The sequence below is a fragment of the Vombatus ursinus genome, unplaced genomic scaffold, assembly GCF_900497805.2.
Source record: "Vombatus ursinus unplaced genomic scaffold, bare-nosed wombat genome assembly UNPS02014813.1, whole genome shotgun sequence".
In the NCBI taxonomy this organism is placed as follows: Eukaryota; Metazoa; Chordata; class Mammalia; order Diprotodontia; family Vombatidae; genus Vombatus; species Vombatus ursinus.
This window is the reverse complement of record NW_020954591.1, coordinates 8,182,979-8,202,425: the sequence shown is the minus strand read 5'-3', so window position 1 is coordinate 8,202,425 and position 19,447 is coordinate 8,182,979.

Genomic DNA, 19,447 nt, shown 5'->3' with positions numbered 1-19,447 from the left:
ACTTCATTTATTTCACAATTTTGCCTTGGGGCTAACCCAGCTTCACTAACCTTAATCCTGCATCCCTTAGGTTCCTTTACAACGTATTTCATCTTCATTTTGGTTACCTTGTCAAGGTATATTGTAGACAAAATTATAGCAACATTTCTATTAAACATTTATACTACTAGCTCACCTCCCACTGCTGGACAGCTGGAGGTACCAAGGTTAATATCCAAATCCACAAGCCTGAAAGTGTAGGGGGCCGGGTGCGAGGTAAAGCAGAGAGATTAGGAAGGAAGAGCCAAGTAGGCAATACCGTGGGAGTACACAAGAACAGCTGTCAGGGGATAACAAACTAGGTAGAGCAAAGCATCCAGAAATGGAGATAAGAATCAGAGCATCCAGACAAGCCAATGAGGAGCCAGAGAAACAGTCAAGTGTTCACAGAGCTCCAGCAGAGCTGTGGGGCTGAGGGGAGAGAGAGTAAGGTTGCTGGGCAACAACACATGGTTTTGTGTGGCTTCTTTTAAGGGGTGATTTGGGAGTGCTGGGTCTGATTTCCTTTTAAAGGGACAGGCTTATTAAGACCTATGAACCAGAAATGCCAGTTCAAGGGGTAGCATGGCATATATGTTTCATCATTATAGAGATGTAGACTGGGGCAAGGGGTGGCATATAAACATATCTATTTATCTATATGTGTGTACATATGTGTGTGTGTATATCCATAACTCTCTCTTTCTGTCCATATCTATCTATATCTATTTATATAGATATAAATATATATGTACACTGGGAATCATACAAGCAGTCCTAGTAGCTGCAACTGGAGAATAGAAAAGCATGAACAAATGTAAAGACATATACTCATCCTTTTAAAGAAAAGCTTGAGGGGCAGCTAGGTGGTGCAGTGGATAAAGCACTGGCCCTGAAGTCAGGAGGACCTGAGTTCAAATCTGGCCTCAGACCAAACACTTGACACTTATTAGCTGTGTGACCCTGGGCAAGTCACTTAACTCCAACTGCCTAAAAAATAAATAAACAAAAATCATATGTCTAAAAAAAAAGAGTAAAGAAAAGCTTGAGAAATGGGTCCAAGGTCAAACAAATAGACTTGATATTACCAATTAGAGATAATCAATTGAACTTAACAAATGTTTTATCTAATCTTACCTAAACTAAGGAGCTTACAATGAACACACTTATAGGGGAATGGTAGGTAGTTAGGGAGAGGTGTTTGGTTTAGAAGGTCATGAGGATAAAGAGTAAAATCACAAGAGAGTTGACTGACATACCCTTTCTATTAACTATGGCAGTATTGATTTGATTATAGTTGGGAGGGGGCAGAGGAGAAGGGGAAAGGTGCATGTGCAACAGGCAGGATGGATGGCAAGGCCTAATATTTCAAAGGGTGTAGCTACAGTCAGAGTGGATTGACACAGGGTGTCATGTGAAGCATGGCTAGGACTGACTGGCTAGATACAATGAGTTAGGTAATGCATCAACCAATGAAGACATCTCGGGCTCTAGTGCAGGAGCTCTAGAGCTAAGAGGGTTAAATATCACGCCACTTTTCCCAAGAAAAATGTAGTGATTGAGTAAATGCCAAGGTCCAAAGGCATAGGTAGGACAAAGTGGAGGGAAATAGCCAGGCTGGGAGAGATCATGGAGAGGAATTATAAAGTAGGCAAAGGATAAAGCCTCAGGGGGCACCTAAACTTAGAGAATAGAATGATAAGTAGAAGCAAGACCTAAAGGAAATATGTATGAAGACAACCAGAGGAGAGCATATTACAAAAGCCAAGGAAGATCAGGGATGATCAATCATACAAACTGCTGCAGAAAGGTCAAAAAGGATAAGGACTGGGGAGCCTCCAGCAGTTAAGAAGGCATTAGTGACCTTGGAGAAAGAAGTTTCAGAGAAGTTCCAACAACGGAGGCAAAATGGAAAGGGAGAAAAGAATGAGTGCTGATGAGGAAGTGGAGGCAGCAAATCTAGACCTTTCTAGAATTCTACCTTTGGTATAGACCAAATAGGACCATGGGCAAGTCATTTCATTTTTCTGAGTCTCATTTCCTTGTCTTCAAGATGGGGATAATAACATCAGTAATTACTTACCTCCTAGGACCATCATGAAGGTCAAAGGAGATAATGTATCAAATAATTTGCAAATGTTAAAGTACCAAAAAAAAAGTGAGTTATTATTTTATTATATTATTATCATTAGTTAGATACTGAAAGGGAAGAAATAGGGAATGAATATCAGAGCATATTTTGGCAAGGCTGAGAGGTAGATAATACAAATATAAAGAAACTGAGAATCGGAGCAGTTCTATACCTTGCTTATGGTCACAAGAGCCAGTAATTGTTGGAGTCAGAAAATGCCCGTGGGTCACTAGGACAGCAAGGTCAGCGCTACTTCTCATTATATCAATGGGAACAAATGATTTCGAGAAGGAGAGGGTGGGATCAAAGACACAAGTAGAGAGTTACTCAACCTCTGCAGTCATAAAGTAGGAAGAGAAAATTAGTAAAGCTATTGAAAGATAGAAGAGGGGAGAGAAAGCTTATTTTTGTTGTTGTTCAATTGTTCCAGACTCTTTGTGACCCCATCTGGGGTTTTCTTGACAAAGATACCCATTTCCTTCTCCAGCTCATTTTTACAGGTGAAGAAACTGAGGCAAACAGGATTAAGTGACTTGTCCAAGATCACCCAGCTAGTCTGAGGTAAGATTTGAGCTCACATAGATATGAGTCTTCCTGAACTCAAGGTCAGCACTTCATTCACTACTCCACCTGGCTGCCCTTATGAAGTAGCCTCAATTTTCCTAGTGAAAAGGAGGAGACTAGAAGGTTGTGGTAAGGAATAAGGACTATGGGTTTCAAGGAACAGAACATTTGAAATAGCCAGACATTGAGAGGTATTTGATAGGGGTCTTGGAGCTATGATTTCACCAATGTTTATAGGATAAAAGAAAGGTAGAGAAATAGAATCAACAGCTTGCGTGTAACTTGGATTTTTTTTTTATTTGTTTGTCTGTTTCCATTAATCTGTCCTTACCACTACTTCTTCCTACTGAGAAAATAGAAGGAAAAAATGCCCTCAATATATAGATGCAGAGTTCAGCAAAAACCAAAAAAAAGAAAAGAAAAGAAAAAAAAAGAAAAGAAAAGAAAAAGAAAGAAAAGAAATGCATGTATCTTTCTGTATTTTAAATTTATCATCTTTCTGTCACGGCATTCTGTTTGGCATGTTTCACATTTGTTGAATGAAATGAAAGCTTCAGAAAGAGCTCATTATAACATGACTTCTCAGGGACTCATGTAGTCAGTAGTCCATTAATTCATTCAACAAACATTAACTATGTGCTTTGCTAACCCCTGGGCATAAAAAAGGGGGGGGACATAGTCCCTGACATCAAGGAGTTTTCAGCCTAAGTGGGGAGATGTGGAAATGCAAGACCAATTTGTGAGATGTGTTAGAGTGTGATAGAGAAAAGTAAGGGCTTAAGACAATGTGTTATAAAAAATTTAATGAAGGAGAAGTCACCTCCATCCAGGGGGAATCAAAGAAGGCTTCATGGAAGAGATGAGGAGTTCAGCAGATGGAAAGGAGAAGGTAATGTATTGCAAGCATGCCTAAGAGAACAGAAGTGACAAAATCTACTAGCAAACAGCTAGTAGTCCAGCCTGGACATAATGTGAAGTGTGTGAATGAGTGTAGTATGAAATAAGCCTGGAAATGTGAATTAGAATCAGAATATGGAGGGTTATGAATGTCAGGCTAAAGAGTTTATATTTCATCATACATGCAAAAAGAAAAAACTGAATATTTTTGAGCAGAGTAATGACAAAATCAGATCTTTATGTCAGTGGCAATATGGTGCAGTATCAGGCTTGGAGTTAGGAGAGCTTTGAGTTTGAATTCTACCACCAATATTTCTTGGTTGTGTGACCAGAGGAAAATGACTTAACCTCTCTTAGCCTTACTTTTCTCAACTGTAAAATGGGGATAATAATACCTCTAATGCCTACCTGAGAGGGTTGTTATAGGGATGAAATAAGATAATATATATGTGTAACTGACTTGCCTTAGGAGCATACTCAGATTGACTAACATGGAGGCCCCCAGCTTCCCTACTGTGTGGGTGGGGGTAACCTCCTTTGACTGGCTGCTTAGTCAGAAAGACTGCTATCTATAAAACTGGAGAGATAGAGACAATCACCCTCCTTCAGTGAGATACGATGAGCTAAATTAGAGAAAGCAGAAGGACTTCCTCCCTCTTTACTCCAGCTCTGAGAAATGATCCTGGGGATAACTGTCTTGTTCTGTGTTGTTTGTCCTTCCCAGTTTTAGGTATCAGCAGTAATCCCCATCCGACTGGAGTTTGAGCCTTAGTGACCTTGGAGTTAAGAGTCCAGGTGGGATGGTGCAGCCAGTTAGCCTACCAGCTAAACCTGGAGAAGCTAGGACCCAAGTCCAAGTTGGGGGGAGGGTTGGACTTGGAACTGGGACTGGGCTATACAGGAGCCAAGCTAAACTAAGAACTTAATCCCCTCCCCAGAGACTGAGGTGGTGCAAGAGAGGAAAGGAATTATGCCTTCTATGTGTTGGGGGAGTCAATTTTCACATTTGTGATTACACCTTTTGCAAATAAGTTTCCCTTTGTTATAGCTAGTTTGTTAATGACTAAATAGAACTAGGGAGCAGGGGTTCCCCCTACAATGGGGATGGGGATTAGAGCTATTCGCAGAGAGTTGATACCTAGACACTTCCAACCCCTTTACCAGCACTGGAAAATCTTGGAAGTGTCCTTCCAGGAAGTGAGAACCAGGGTAGCAAAGTGTTATATATGTTAAGCACTTTGTAAAATTTAAGGCACTGTACAAATGCCAACTATTATTATCAGGAAAATTATTTTTAAGAAATGTGAAGAATGGATAGGTGAGGGAAAGGCTATTGACCAAGAGATTAGTCGGGACACTATTACTTTAACCCAGGCAAAAGATGATGAGGGCCTGAATTGGGATTGTAAGAGTGGGAAATCCATCCCCCCATGGATAGAATTCAAGTTTGACTTACTTTATACCAAATTCCACTTGCTAGCAAACAGTATAATAATGAAATGCCAAGGTGCTCTTCTGACTACATGACATTCATTAAATTTACCAGTCGATAGCATAAGCTTTACACATTTCCAGCCAGAATTTGTTGTCTCTTTTAACATATATATATATATATAATGTGACATTTGATTGGGGATTAACTTCAGAAGCCCTTCTAATTTGAAGGACAGTAACACTGAACAGTTCCTAAGAACTGTGGGGTTTGATACACAAGTCTTTAGAATCCCATCTGAAGCCTAAAAAAGCTGCTGTTGCTTTTTAGAAAGTGATTGTTCTGCCAGATGTCACAGCTGTCATTTGACCTGACAAGTGCAGAATGCAGCTACCTGGAAATGAGCACCCAATCTGCAAAATGTGATGAGATGAGCCAAAGCCCACCTGAAAAGCTTCATGTTCCTCTAGCCCAACCTCTCCTGGAATGGCGTTGTGTTTATATACATGCATCATTAATAGCTGAGGTCCACTGCTCACTTCTTGCTTAAAATGGCTCATCCTTTGAGAGATACTTCGGAGCTGCTATCAAATTAGAATTCACAGTGCGACCTACTTAAAGGGAAGTTTTAAAAAATTGTGGTGCTGCAAGCAATTCCAGCTACCTTCAACAATTCCATTTATGCCAGCTCAGTCTACATGCTTCCTACTCTATATAAATGCCAGGTCCTCCCATGCTAGCTATCTACAAGTTCTTCTGCTGAGTCTTTATTGTTGAATTCTGCTCGAATGCCATCTCCTGAAGGTGCCTTTCATGCCTCTCCTGTCCAACAAGGTTGTAAAGTGGGTAGAGTGGTGGGCAAGAGAGTCAGGAAAAACTTGAATTCAAATGTTACCTCAGACACTTACTAGCTATGTGACTCTGGGCAAGTCACTTAACTTCTATTTGCCTCAGTTTACTCAATTGTAAAATAGGAGTTATAATAGCACTTACACAAAGTGGTTCAGGATAAAGTCCCTTAACTCATCCAAGTAGCTAGGAAAATGATAACTGATTCCAACCTCCATGAATTCCAGCCCTTTTGCTTTTGTGCTCAAGAAAGGCAAGTGTGGTCTTAAATTGTGGAAGTTTAAATGAGACAATATTTGTGAAGTGCTTAGCACAGAGCCTGACTTTTAATAAATGCCTATCCTTTCCCTTAATAATAAATTCCCTTTAATAAATTCTCGTCCTTTCCCTTCCCTCCCCACATCCCCAGATGCTAACGCTAATGTATTTTATGTGTGTATGTGTATATATACACACATACATATGTATATGTATATGTGTGTGTGTGTGTTTATAGTGCAGGTTAATGTGTATGCATTATATCACCCAATAGAATATAAGCTCCTTGAGGGCAGGGGCTGTCTTCATTTGGCTGTGTATCCCTCATATCTAGCACAGTGCCTGCCATGTAGTAAGTAGGCACTTAATAAATGCTGATTGATTGATTGAATTATGAGAATCTGAGCATCTGCCATTCAAAAATATATAGATTCCCTGGAAAACCAAATGAAACAGAAATAGGAAATAGAAGCCAAGTTTAGGAAAAAAGTGTGGAATTTTTATTATTCTTACTTGATTTCTTCAGTCCTGGATTAAATGGCAGAGTGCTTATTTTGATGACCATAAGTGTCTACTTCAATGAAAATAAAGAAAACCTTGGGCTAAGTTTTGCAAGCATAATTGAGTTCCAAGTGTGTTATTAAGATGAACTTTTTGGGAATGAGATTGCACTAATGTGGTAAGGAAATGATAACTGATTCTTTTTAAAATTTTTTTAATTTGTAGAAGCACACTTGACAAATGTATTAATGCTATGGACATAAATTAGAATTTGGTTTTTAACTCTGACATACACACCTTTCTATTTTTTCTTCATTAATGGTATTTTTTCCAATTACATGTAAAGATAGTTTTCAACATTCATTTTTATAAAATTTTGAATTCCAAATTTTTCTCCCTTCTTCCCTCCCTTCCCTCTCCCCTCCCCAAGACAGCAAGCAATCTGATATAGGTTATACATGTAGAATCATGTTAAACATCTCTCCACATTAGTCATATTGTGAAAGAAGAATCACACGATACTACTGTTGCCATGCAAAATATTCTCCTGATTCTTCTCACTTCACTCAGCATCAGTTCTTGTAAGTCTTTCCAGGTTTTTCTGAAATCTGCCTGCTCATCATTTCTTATAGAACAATAGTATTCCATTACATTCATACACCACAACTTGTTCAGCCATTCCCCAACTGATGGACATCCCCTCACTTTCCAATTCTTTGCCATCACAAAAAGAACTGCCATAAATATTTTTGTACATGTAGGTGCTTTTCCCCTTTTTTATGATCTCTTTGGGATATAGACTTAGTAGTGCTATTGCTGGATCAAAGGTTGCCCATTGGGCATAGTTTCAAATTACTCTACAGAATGGTTGGATCAGTTCACAATTCCACCAACAATGCATTCGTGTTCCAATTTTCCCACATCTTTTACAACATTTAATGATAACCGATTCTGAGCCTCTGTGAATCCAGGTTCTTTTACTGTAAGAAAGGCATGTGTGGCTTTAAATTGTGGAAGTTTAATCATGGTACTCATAAATCCCTGTAGATGGCAACTGCAGCCATGAAATTAAAAGACACTTGCTCCTTGGAAGGAAAACGATGGCAAAGATGGACAGCATACTAAAAAGTGGAGGCATCAGCTTGCCAACAAAGGTCAATATGATCAAAGCCATGGTTTTCCCAGTAGCAATATATGGCTGTTAGAGTTGGACTATAAGGAAAACTGTGTACCACAGAATTGACACTTCCTAATTATGGTGTTGGAGAAGACTTTTGTGAGTCCCTTGGACAGCAAGAAGATCAAATCAGTCAATACATATAGAAATTAATTCAGGCTATTCCCTGAAAGGTCAAAAACTAAAGATTAAATATTTTGGCCACATAATGAGAAGATGAGACTCATCAGAAAAGATCCTGATGTTGGGAAAGATTGAAGGCAGAAGGAAAAGGGAATGGATGTAGATGAGATGAATAGATAGTGTCATGGAAACAATGAACATGAACTGGGATAGACTTCAAGAGATAGTGGAGGATAGAAGGGCCTGGTGTACTACAGTCCACGAGGTCACAAAGAGTCACCTGCAACCAAATGACATGGTGCAGCAAGTCTATATTCCAGATTTGAAAGACCACAAGTTTCAGCTTTATAATTGATGGCTAGAAGGTAATCTACAAGGATTAAACACTGATAAAAGGCAAGTATAAGTATATGAAGGGCTTGTGAAAAGTAACAAGTATAACATAAATATAAGGCATTTTTATTACTCTTTACCATTACTACAATCCATCCAATGTTCTGAACCCACTAGTTTTTTAAATGCTTTAGGGGGTTATTTCACTTAATTTGGCTTCTTTCTGTAAACACATTTTCCCCTCCTTTACTTCTCACTGTTTGAAAAAATGATATTGCTTATAATTTCCACCACCATTCTCCATAAGATTTTTTTATTCTAGACTAGTATTGTCCTTGGCTGCCATGCCTCTCTCCTTGATAAAAAGAGTTATTGCTAGGTGAGACTATTTCTTAGTTCTTCTGATCCCTTCATTATAGCAATTGATTTACATTGATTAAACATCCTTAGGAAATGTTGATAGTCTGTGTCAATGCCTGTTCTTTTATCTTTTTCCCATTTTTCAGCATCAATATCTTTTTTAAATAAATCAAGTCAGAATTGTTTTAATTGCATGCCATATCTTTTCTTTTTTTATTCTTTCTTCTATTTTCTTCAAACTGATTTTGATTTTTGCTCTAATAAGTTGAGGATCTAACTATAGAGATAGCTAATTCATAAATTACTCTCACATTAGTAACCAATCATTTTCTATTTGTTGAAGATACAATTTTATTTATTGTGATGCTGTTCAGGTACCACCATGTCCTTACTCCCAATTCTATTCTTAAATAGTGTATTTATGGTTATGGGCATGAGAATTCTATTTTGTATATAAGACTTTTATTTTCTTTTTTTTTTATTCCTAAGCCATATTTTTCAGCCTGGTTTTTGTCATTATTTCTCAAGTGTTTGCTGGAGCCAACTTGTACCAGTTCAAGGGAGCTTATTGTTAAATTTTCAGTATGATCATTTATACTGCAGAAATCAGCAAATGTTACAAGTCAGAGCTTAATTTGTTATTTTATTGATTTTCTGGAACTAGGAAACTGATGGAGAAAATATGAATAATGAAGATTAAATTGAGAAGTGTGCTGCACAAACTTTTTTTCTTTCCAGAGAGCTGATTGTTAAACGTTTATTAACATACTTGTGGTTAACTTTTCATTGAAATCATCATTAAAGGACTTTTTTCATTTGTTTAGGATTTTGAAGTTTTTTGCAAGGGGAAGATGAGGAAACAGGGAAAGCCTAGACTTATGATTTCATCTATGTAGGGAACCCCCAGTGTGGAAACATCCCCTACTGATGCAAATCAACAACTCATCTGTAATTTATGGTCTTTGAAAGTTGTCTCTTAGTTAACTGATAAGTTAAATGACTTGTCCTTGATGATTCAACCCATATGAGCCAGAAAAGGTATGTGAACCTAGTTCTTCCTGAGTGCAATGTTAGACCTCTATCCAGCTTCCTATGCTGCCTTTCCTAAATTAAAGTATTTACAGATTTAATTTGAAAGGTCTTATTTGAGTTCTTGGTAGAATTTGTCAACATTCTCATCTTCAGCAGCAGATGGTAGTGTGTGAAATATAATTATGTTCATGGCATTTGTTTGTCATTGTTGCTGTTATTGTAGGTGCTCGTCATAAGCATGGTGATAAGAGATGGCCAAGTACGTTATAAAAAACAATTCTTATTGCCATTGGAAATGGGGTTGGTGATGCCTTTATTTTCTTCTCCAAGCAGAATCCATAAGGCATCTTTCCCTTTAGGTACAACTTTATTTTATCTTTTGGCTTAATTTATGAGAATATATCCATGATTCAGTTCCTCTTAATAGAGTATATACACTCATCAGTCAGTGGAAAAAAGGAAGGACCTCACATTTAGAATACCAACAGTTGAACTAATAGTTATAAGTGGTCTAAAAACTGTGATTCTTAGCTTCTTAAGTTTCTTCTGCCACTATCATCACAGAAGCAGAAAAGGACCAAACAGGACTGCGAACCATTTTGTATTTTTCTTGGTTTCATGGGATGTCATGGCAAAAAAATGTATCACTTAGTGCTCAACACACTAGTACCAAGTCTCTCCCTATATAGTTTAGCTGGTACACAAAGAACAGACAGATTGTATTGCAATGACCATATCTACAATAGAACAAGTCAGAGCTTGTGCCAAAAATACAACTTGTAAGAACCCTGTGTCACCTCTGTGCAATCATAATGCAATGTGTTAAGACTTTGTGAAAAATTATTTAAAATATATTCACAATTTTGGCTGCATGGAAATGAAAAGAATATATAGAACAGGATTTTATTAATCATAGCTAAAATATAATTCTTACTCTGTGCTAGGCATCATGCTAAGTGCTTTTAAGCATTATCTTATGTGATCTTCACAGCAACCCTGGGAGGTTGGTGCTATTATTATCCCCATTTTTCAAATGAGAAAACTAAGACAGACAGAGGTTAAATGACTTGCCTAGGTTCACATAACTAGTATCTGAGGCAAGATTTGAACTCAGGTCTTCCTGATTCCAGTCCCAGAGCTCTATTAAAATGTTTTGAAGCAAGTTTACAAGTTGTTATTCCTTTTTGATGATCTATCCTTTTCCAGACAGAACTATTGCTCTACAGTCAATAGAATATGTGCTGAATTATTTTCCCAGAAGTACTGATAGATTTTCACCGAGTCATCCATACTCATCTAGTATCCCCTAGGATCAATGATACATATTTGGTATAGTTTGTAGTCATGGAATTAATTTTTTTTTCCTATGCCAACTTCCATGAGGAAATGCTCTATAACTTTGGCCTCAGTTAATCAATCAAAAAGCATTTATTAAGAGCCTCCTATGTGCTGGCACTGTATTAGACATAGGCAACACAAAGACAAAGAAATGAAATGGTCCCTGCCCTCATCTTCATTTCCTTAGTCTCAACAATTCCACAGCCTCAATAATCTCCCTTTCAGCCTTGCACTAACCTCCCATGCCTTTTACCAATTTGTCCTACTCCTCAATTTACCCTATCAATTTGCTTTACCCTCTAATTATTTCACTTACTTTTTCCCGTTTACCTTGCCTCCTCTGGACAACCACAATTCTCTTCTTTCTTCAAATTCAGGTTCTCCCCAAATCTCCATTCTCTTTGACCCTGCTCTTTATCCAACCCAAATTTGAAATATGGATCAAAATCTGGGCCTGGAGATTTTTTCCTCAATTTCTTCCAAATTTCTCAAAACCAGTTCAACATCTGACCTATTTCACTAGTTCAAACCCCTCCAAATTACCTCCACGATCTTCATTTTCCTCTTAATTTAGATCAAATCCTAGCTTCTGCTCCTCCTACAGATGCTACAAGTGGGGATGTAGGGATCTATCAAGCCTCTTGTTGCCCCTCAGTAAATATTCTGCCAAAGCACCTAGACTGAGCACAATATTGCAAGGTTTTATTTTTTTTTAACCTGCAATACCTGGGTCACCCTTCACCCATGGGACCATAGAAAGCTACTCAAGTGTGTGGGCATTTTTTAAATAAAACTCCTTATCTCCAAACCATAGCCTACGAGCCTCCACCAGTGTGTCTACCTTTATTAGTCAGAGGACACACTTAGTTTGAAACAAGGGTATTTAATGAAATAACATAGTAAAACAAAATTAGCAATGGAACATTCTCCCTATGGACCTGCAGCTCCCTGTCCCATAAATACACATACCTTCAGTGGGAAGAGTTGAAATGCATAGGGGCCCATGGGCATATAAACACTGAGAACATGTGTGACCACTGCACACCCATGGAGGGCCAAATCACGACCCAACTCTGCGGAAGCACAGATGTACATTGGCAAAGTTATTGCTCCAGATTCAGAACCTCTCACTCTCTATCCAGTGTCACCCATTCCTACCCACTGGGCATCGCTAGCTATGGTTCTCTTGCCAGGCATTACTTCTCTTCCCCACCTGCTTTTCAGCTGTCTTCAAGGCCACTTAATAGGATCACAGTTTCAGAGTTAGAAGAGACCTTAGAGGTTATCTAGGCCAATGCCCTCGTTTTAGAGGTGAGAAACTGAGGCCAAAATAAGTGAAGTTCAGTATTACATAGGTACTAAGCAACCAGAGCTAGGATTTGAACCTGAATCTCTGAGTCTAGATTTACTATAATCTATACTATATCTACTATACCACATTATCTTCCCACCGGGGGCACTGTAATTAATAAACTTCTCCCTGTAGGGGAGGAATACAATTCTTTTGCCTGATGGGTGTGAATCACTTCTCAGCCAGGTTATACCAGAAAGTAGAAGATGCCCAGGCTAAGCCCATATCTGTTCTTTTAATTTCTCTCCTTTTATTGTCTCCTTTTAGTCCCAAGGAGGTTACTTAGATATTCCATTCAAAGCAAGTAGAATACACTGTAGTCCTACATCAAAGACAGAGGTCTGGAGCATGAGAGTTCAACTCTTGTCTGACTTAAGGGTCAAAGGAACATTTAAGTTCTTACATCTTATCCTACCCTCCTAGCTGGGGCAGGTGATCCCAGGGCTCTCCTTCCCCATGTATGAAAGAAAAGGAGTTACCCTGTAATCAGGAAATTGCTTTTCCAGAGGAGCAAGCCCATCATGTTCCTAGTCTAGTCTATAAAATCACAAGGACAGGGCTGGTTGGGGAAAATTGACAAGATACGAGACCTTTGTTCTATTTCTCCCCATCAACAAATTACAGCCTATTCTCTCCCCATGCCTGTAATTATATATCAAATAAAGTCTTGCCCAATAAAGGGAGGCAGGATGGGATAGTGAAAAGGTGTCAATCACACAGGCCCCATGCAGCCCACAACATTCCCAAGTACAGCCCCAAACAGATTAAAAAGTAGTTCCTTTCTGATTTTAATATATTATGTATTCATTTAGGGAGAAAAAAGAAATATACAAGCATGAATGGTTTTCTAAGTCAATGTGTGGTCTGCAGGGATTCTTAGGTACAGTTTAGTAGCACTATCTCACCCCAATCTCTATTTGAGTTTAACACCACTATGGTATAGTGGAAAGATTACTGAATTTAGGATTGGAGTCAGATGTCCCAAGTATATATCCCTTTTTTGTCACCTGTTACCTGTATGACTTTGGGGAACTCACTTAACCCCTCTGGGCCTCAGCTTACTTATCTTCGAAATGAGGTGGTTGGACTATATAAGATCAAGTTCCCTCCAAGATCTAATTCTATGGTCCTAAGTTGGTGTTTATGACCAAAAATAGTCAATAAACTCAATGTGGTATAGAGGAAAGAGTGATAGATTTGAAGTCAGAAAACATGAATGCTGGGTTTGAATCTTGACTTCCTATTTATGTAGTCTTGGCAAGTGACTTCTTTTTTCTAGGTCTCAATATCCTCATTTGTAAAATTAGGAATTTAGATAAGATGTCCTTTTCAAAACAATGATGATGATGATGGTGATGATACCCATATTGTATATCTATATCTATGTGTATGTGTGAATGTGCGTATATATGTATTTGTATACACATATATACATGCATGTATATAGTTATATCTTTAAAATTTATAAAACACTTTATAAATATTATTCAATTTTATCCTCACTACAACTCTAGAAGATAAGAGCTCTTATTATCCCCATTTTGCAGTTGAGAAAATTGAGGGAAACAAAGGTTAAATGACTTGTCTAAGGTCACAAAGCTAGTAAATATCTAAAGCTGGATTTGAACTCAAGTCTTTCTGATTCTACTGAACCACCTAGAAGATGAATATAATAATAGAAACCAGTCCCTGGTGATGGGCCTTCTCTCCCGTGTTTAGCTGTTCTAATTTTATGTCCTAAGATAGTATATATTTGTAATATTATTTAATTTCCAAATTTATATTTTTGCTACATGTTTTATATATTATATTTTTTGTAATTTATATATTGTGTTGTATTATAGTATATATTATATTGTATTATATTATTATATATTACATATATATGTGTGTATATGTGTGTAAGTGTATATATATATATTATATATATATATGTGTGTGTGTGTGTGTGTATTTATGTCTGTGTGTCTGTGTGTGTGGGTATACGTACTTATCACAGGCTTACCAATAAAACAGCCAGCTAGCCATCTCCCAATTAGACATCTCAGAATTTAAGAGGTTGTGATATCCCAAGTAAGAGATTCAAAAAAGCAGCACATCCTCTTCTAAAATCAGAGGCGTAACTGGGTTGGGACAACCGAACTAAATTTCTGCCTCAGGGTATTAAATTTGATAGAATCTTGAAACAATTGAGCTTGAATCTAAATCAGCTTGAACCTAGCAAGTATAATTAATTTTAAAAAGAAGTCACAAACCAATCTAGCAATATGAATTTAATCAGGCTCTTACTATGTGCCAGACTCTGTGCTAATTGTTGGGGCTACAAAGAGCCAAAACAATCCCTGCCCTCAAGGAGCTTACATTTTAAGAAGGAAAACAAAATGTGCATAAATTGTCATAGGATACCTACTACAGTTATCCCTTCCACATCACAACTTTCCCCATCAAGGTTTCAATATATAAAAATTTAAATTTAAAATAAAATGTAAAATAAAAATTTTAATTAAAAAATTTTAAAATAAAAAATTAAATGTGAATTTTTGGGGAGTTTTGCAGAAGCTACAGATAACACAAAAAAGTTTAGAAACTCAGAAATGCATAAAATATATGTATAGTATTGTATAATATTAACATATTTTATCTTTCAATACCATAATTCAGATTTCTGCTCTGATACTTCTCTAATATTTTATGTGGATTTTCCAGATGGTGGGGGCACTGTGTCCCTAACTGCTTTGATGTACAAGGGATAATTGTACTTTAAAACATAAAATTAAGACAAAACCAAAGAATGGGCCACTAGCCCAACACCAGGGATTGGTTTCAAATCTGGGACCACAGAGTCATAGATTTAGAGCCAGAAGTGACTTTAGGTGCTATCTCTTCCAACTCCTTCATTTTACAGATGGGAAAAATGAGGTCCAGATAAATTAAGGGAGTTGCCCAAGGTCACACAGATAGCAAATGGCAGGGCAAGGAAATAAACATAGAATAGATAGAAGCTAACTAAGAGGAGAAGATACTTAGCAACTGGGTGGACCAGGAAAGGCCTCCTGCAAGGGATGGTGTTTGAGGAAAGTCTTAATAGAAGTCAAGGTTTCTAAGAGTTAAAGCTTAGGAGGGAGAGTCTTCTGGGCATAGGGGACAATTACTACAATGGCCCAGAGAGAGGAAATGGAGAATTGTTTGTAGCTGGACCAAAAAGCATAAGGTGAGGAATAATGTATTAAAAGACTGAAAACATAGGAAGAAGTCAAAAAATATGTAAAGAGGTTTAAATGTTAAATTGAGGAATTCTTTTTTTATACTAGCGCTAACAGAGAGACTGGAGTTTATCGAGTAGGTGGTGGTTAGAAATATGATTTAGGAAAATCACTTTGATAGCTAAGTAAACGATGGATTGGAACAGGGAGAGATGACACATGGAGTACAATTAGAAGGCTATTATAATAATCCAGGCAAGAGGTGATGGATCCCTGAATGAGGATGGTGACTATGAAAAGGGAATATATGTGAATGGAAAAAAAATTATAAAATTTGGCAACTGATTAAATATATGGGGTGATCAAGAGAAAAGAGTTGAGGATGTCACAGAGGTTATGAACCTGCTAAAAGTAGAAGGAAAGTAATGCCTTTGACAATACTAGGAAAGTCAGAAGAGGAGATGGTTTTGAGGGAAAGATAATGACTTACATTTGGACATAATGACTTTGACATGCCTACAGGACATCTAATTTGAAATATCCCAAGAAACATTTGGTGATGAGGAGCACTCAGGAGAGATACCAGGGCTGGATAAATAGATCTGGGAATCATCTGCAGAGAGATGATCATTGAACCCGTGGGAGTTAATGAGATCACCAAGTGAGAGAGTATAAAGAGAAAAGAGTGAGGCCTAGGACAAAGCCTTGAGGGACACCTCAGTTAGTGAGTATGATGTAGATGAAGATCCATTAATGGAGACTGAGTGGTCACATAAGTAGGAGGAGAGCAAAGAAAGGAGAATATCCAAATGAAGGTGGTTAGACCCTGAAGAAAGGCTAGTAGATAGCTCCTCTCCCCCTCCTTGTAGCCCCACTCCAAGGAAGCTTCTCCCTGTTCTTTTGGTGTACCAAAGGCTTAAGGACCAATTTTGTTTTGCTTACAAAGAGGCTCTGCTCGCAAGTCATTTCCCCAGCCTCATGAGCTGCAAGAATTCCATTTTAAGGGCAGACCTGATGGCTGAAAGTCAGCTGAGGCCAACTAGTAACACACTTCCTTAGGACTTTTCCCAAGGTGCTTTACTGTCTTCTCTCACTATTGTGCATAGTCCAATCATGTCAAATACTTAAATTCTTAAAACATTTTTCCTAGTCCTTTCCCCTTTGACTATCCCTCAGAAAACAACCACTGTGTTTTTTCTTTTGCCTTTGTCAGTAAATACCACTTACCAGCCAGTCCATAGACTGGCTGGCAAATACAATCCTGTTTGATAGCATTTCCAAAGTAGCTTGTATATTTTCATTATCTCATTTCTTCCCATCCATAATAACTCCTCTGGGAGGTATGACATCTGTTCCTGGAAGAGAATCAGCTACAAGCTTTCTTTCTGGTTTTAATCTGTCTGCAAATCTCCAGTGAAGTCACTGTTCCCTTACCATTTTTATTTTCTAGATTTCTGTACAAGAAAATGTGAGAAAAGAAGAAAATTAATACCCTAAGGTATTAATTAGCCATCAGAATCTCATGAAAGAAGGAATGAATTTAGGAGGAAAGATTGCAGAGAAAAGTGGAGGAGAAACAAATAAGATTGAGAAATTTTTTCTATCTTCAAAATAAGTGACAAATTCTTTAATTCTTAAATATTAATCTGTGGCAAAATAATATTAATACATGAGTTGTCCTAGCTTGAGAATGACACAGTTTTAAATGTTGAATGACTGTACTTGCAGGTTTTTTTTTTGAGAGTATAGTGAAACAGGATATTTTGATTTTTTTTCTTTGCCAAAATATTCTGAAACACCATAGCTTACATGTTGCCTGGGCCAATTTTCATCATGAATTTCATCACTATAGGCACTGAATCTTGGAGAGGAAAAAAACCTGCACATTGATGCCAGAACTACATTGCTCTGTTTTTGGTAGTGGCTCTTTTTAATTTTTTACATCTCCAATCCAAGAATTTTCAACCCAAATTTTAATGAAGCCTACTTCTCCTGATGCCTCCAAGGCAAGGAGATTCACTTCTCTCCTTGGGCTGTGACTGTTGCAGTGATCCCATTTCATAGCAAAGTGAAGATCCATCTTTTAAAATTGGTGTCTCAATTTTCATTACAGCAGTGGTTCTCAAAGTGTGTTCTGATGACCCTTGGGGAGCCTGAGACTCTTTGTAAAGGGGGTGGGTGTGATTTCCTCAAGGTCAAAACTATTTTTATAGTAATAAAGAGTCAGGGTCAGTCAACAAGCATTTATCAAAATTATTACTAGCTGTGCGTGTTAAATATTGGGAATACATATAAAAGAAGAGAGATAGTTCCTGACCTCAGGCAGCTTACATACTAATTAGGGAAGCCAATAAATAAAAGAAAGCTGAAAGGGGATTCATGAAGTAGGGATGAAGGAACTCAGAAGTGCAGTTTGGAGAGTCTGAATGAAGACATTCCTGGCTTGGGCACCCTCCTTAAATGGAGGTTTTGGAAGGAGCTGTTCAATCAGAGGGAGAGGCTTCAAAAGCCCAGGGTTCTCTCAATGTGTAAATTCCAGGGCTGGAGTGAGCTTCTAGAATGAAGAGGTTTTTGGGGCATGGTAGAGAAAGTCCTAAATAAAACCTGGAGAGAAATGAGGATGTTATTTACTATTAAATACTCCCTTTCCCAATTACTAATCTGTATGAGGCCAGATTTTCTTCATATACTTCAACCAAAACAACATATCGAAACAAATCAAATGCAGGGTCCGATATGAGAAATCCAGCTGTCTTCATTAAGTCAGACATTAAAGAGATATGCAAAAATACATAAAACAATACCATTTGTGTAATTTTTTTTGTTTTGAAAAATATGGTTATTTTTCATTAAAATGTTACTTATGTTAATATGTAATAGTTTATTATTATTTTTCAATTAATTAATAGATGTTTTAATATTATGATAACCACACTTTAAAAAAAAAGGTCTTTGGGTCTTCTATAATTTTTAAGAAAACAAAGGGGTCCTGAGACCAAAACATTTGAGAACTGCTGGATTATAGGATACTTCTTGAAGAATTCTCATCACTTTGAACATGTATCCTTACAATGTAAGAGGCCAATGACAAATACTTTAATGTCTTTACACAGATAATCAAGTTTAAAGGTAAAGTAGTTACAGGTATAACCCGTGTCCTGGGCTCACTCTTTCAATCCCCTACTTGAACTAGCAGGTCAGATCCTCAGAGCTCAGATCCATTCAGGTTTCTAGAAAACCCTAATGGGTTTGAGATGTACTATAGTATACGTACTATAAGTAGTATCATATAGCCCACAAGTCCCCATCACTCTGCTTCCCCCACTATCAGTGGATATCAATTAGTCAATTAGACTTAGCTTCTAAAAAGGAGTATTTACTAAGTGGTGTAATAAGAACAGTTGGCAGAAAACAGTCCCCCCCAAAAGTCAGTAACATGACCCCATTGGGGAAAGTTATCACACTCCCTTCTGCTTAAGTGTGATGTAGTTGTCTGCTAGGTCTTTTGTAAAGGCTTGAAATGACCTTTCCTCAGCATGTCGTTTGTTGTTGGCTCCCAATGCAGATACTGCTGCCTAATGTTTTGAGGACCCTACTAGGATATTGATGGAAAATTCAAAATCCTCCACACACTGAAGTTTACTACGTTCTCCTCTGACCAACTTTGTGGGTTGGAAGGAGATGGGGGGGAGGGAAGGGAGGGGTGGTGTTGAGGCTCTTCTCTCCACTCTGTCACCCTCCCGAAAGAGATTCTGATTCTCTCTCAGGAGTTTTGCTGAAACAGCCCCTATCAGTAAGCTGCCAAAAATGCCCCATTACAAATTAGCTTGCTGGTTTTACAGAAGCCTCCCCATGGTGTAACTAAATCTTCTCTATAATC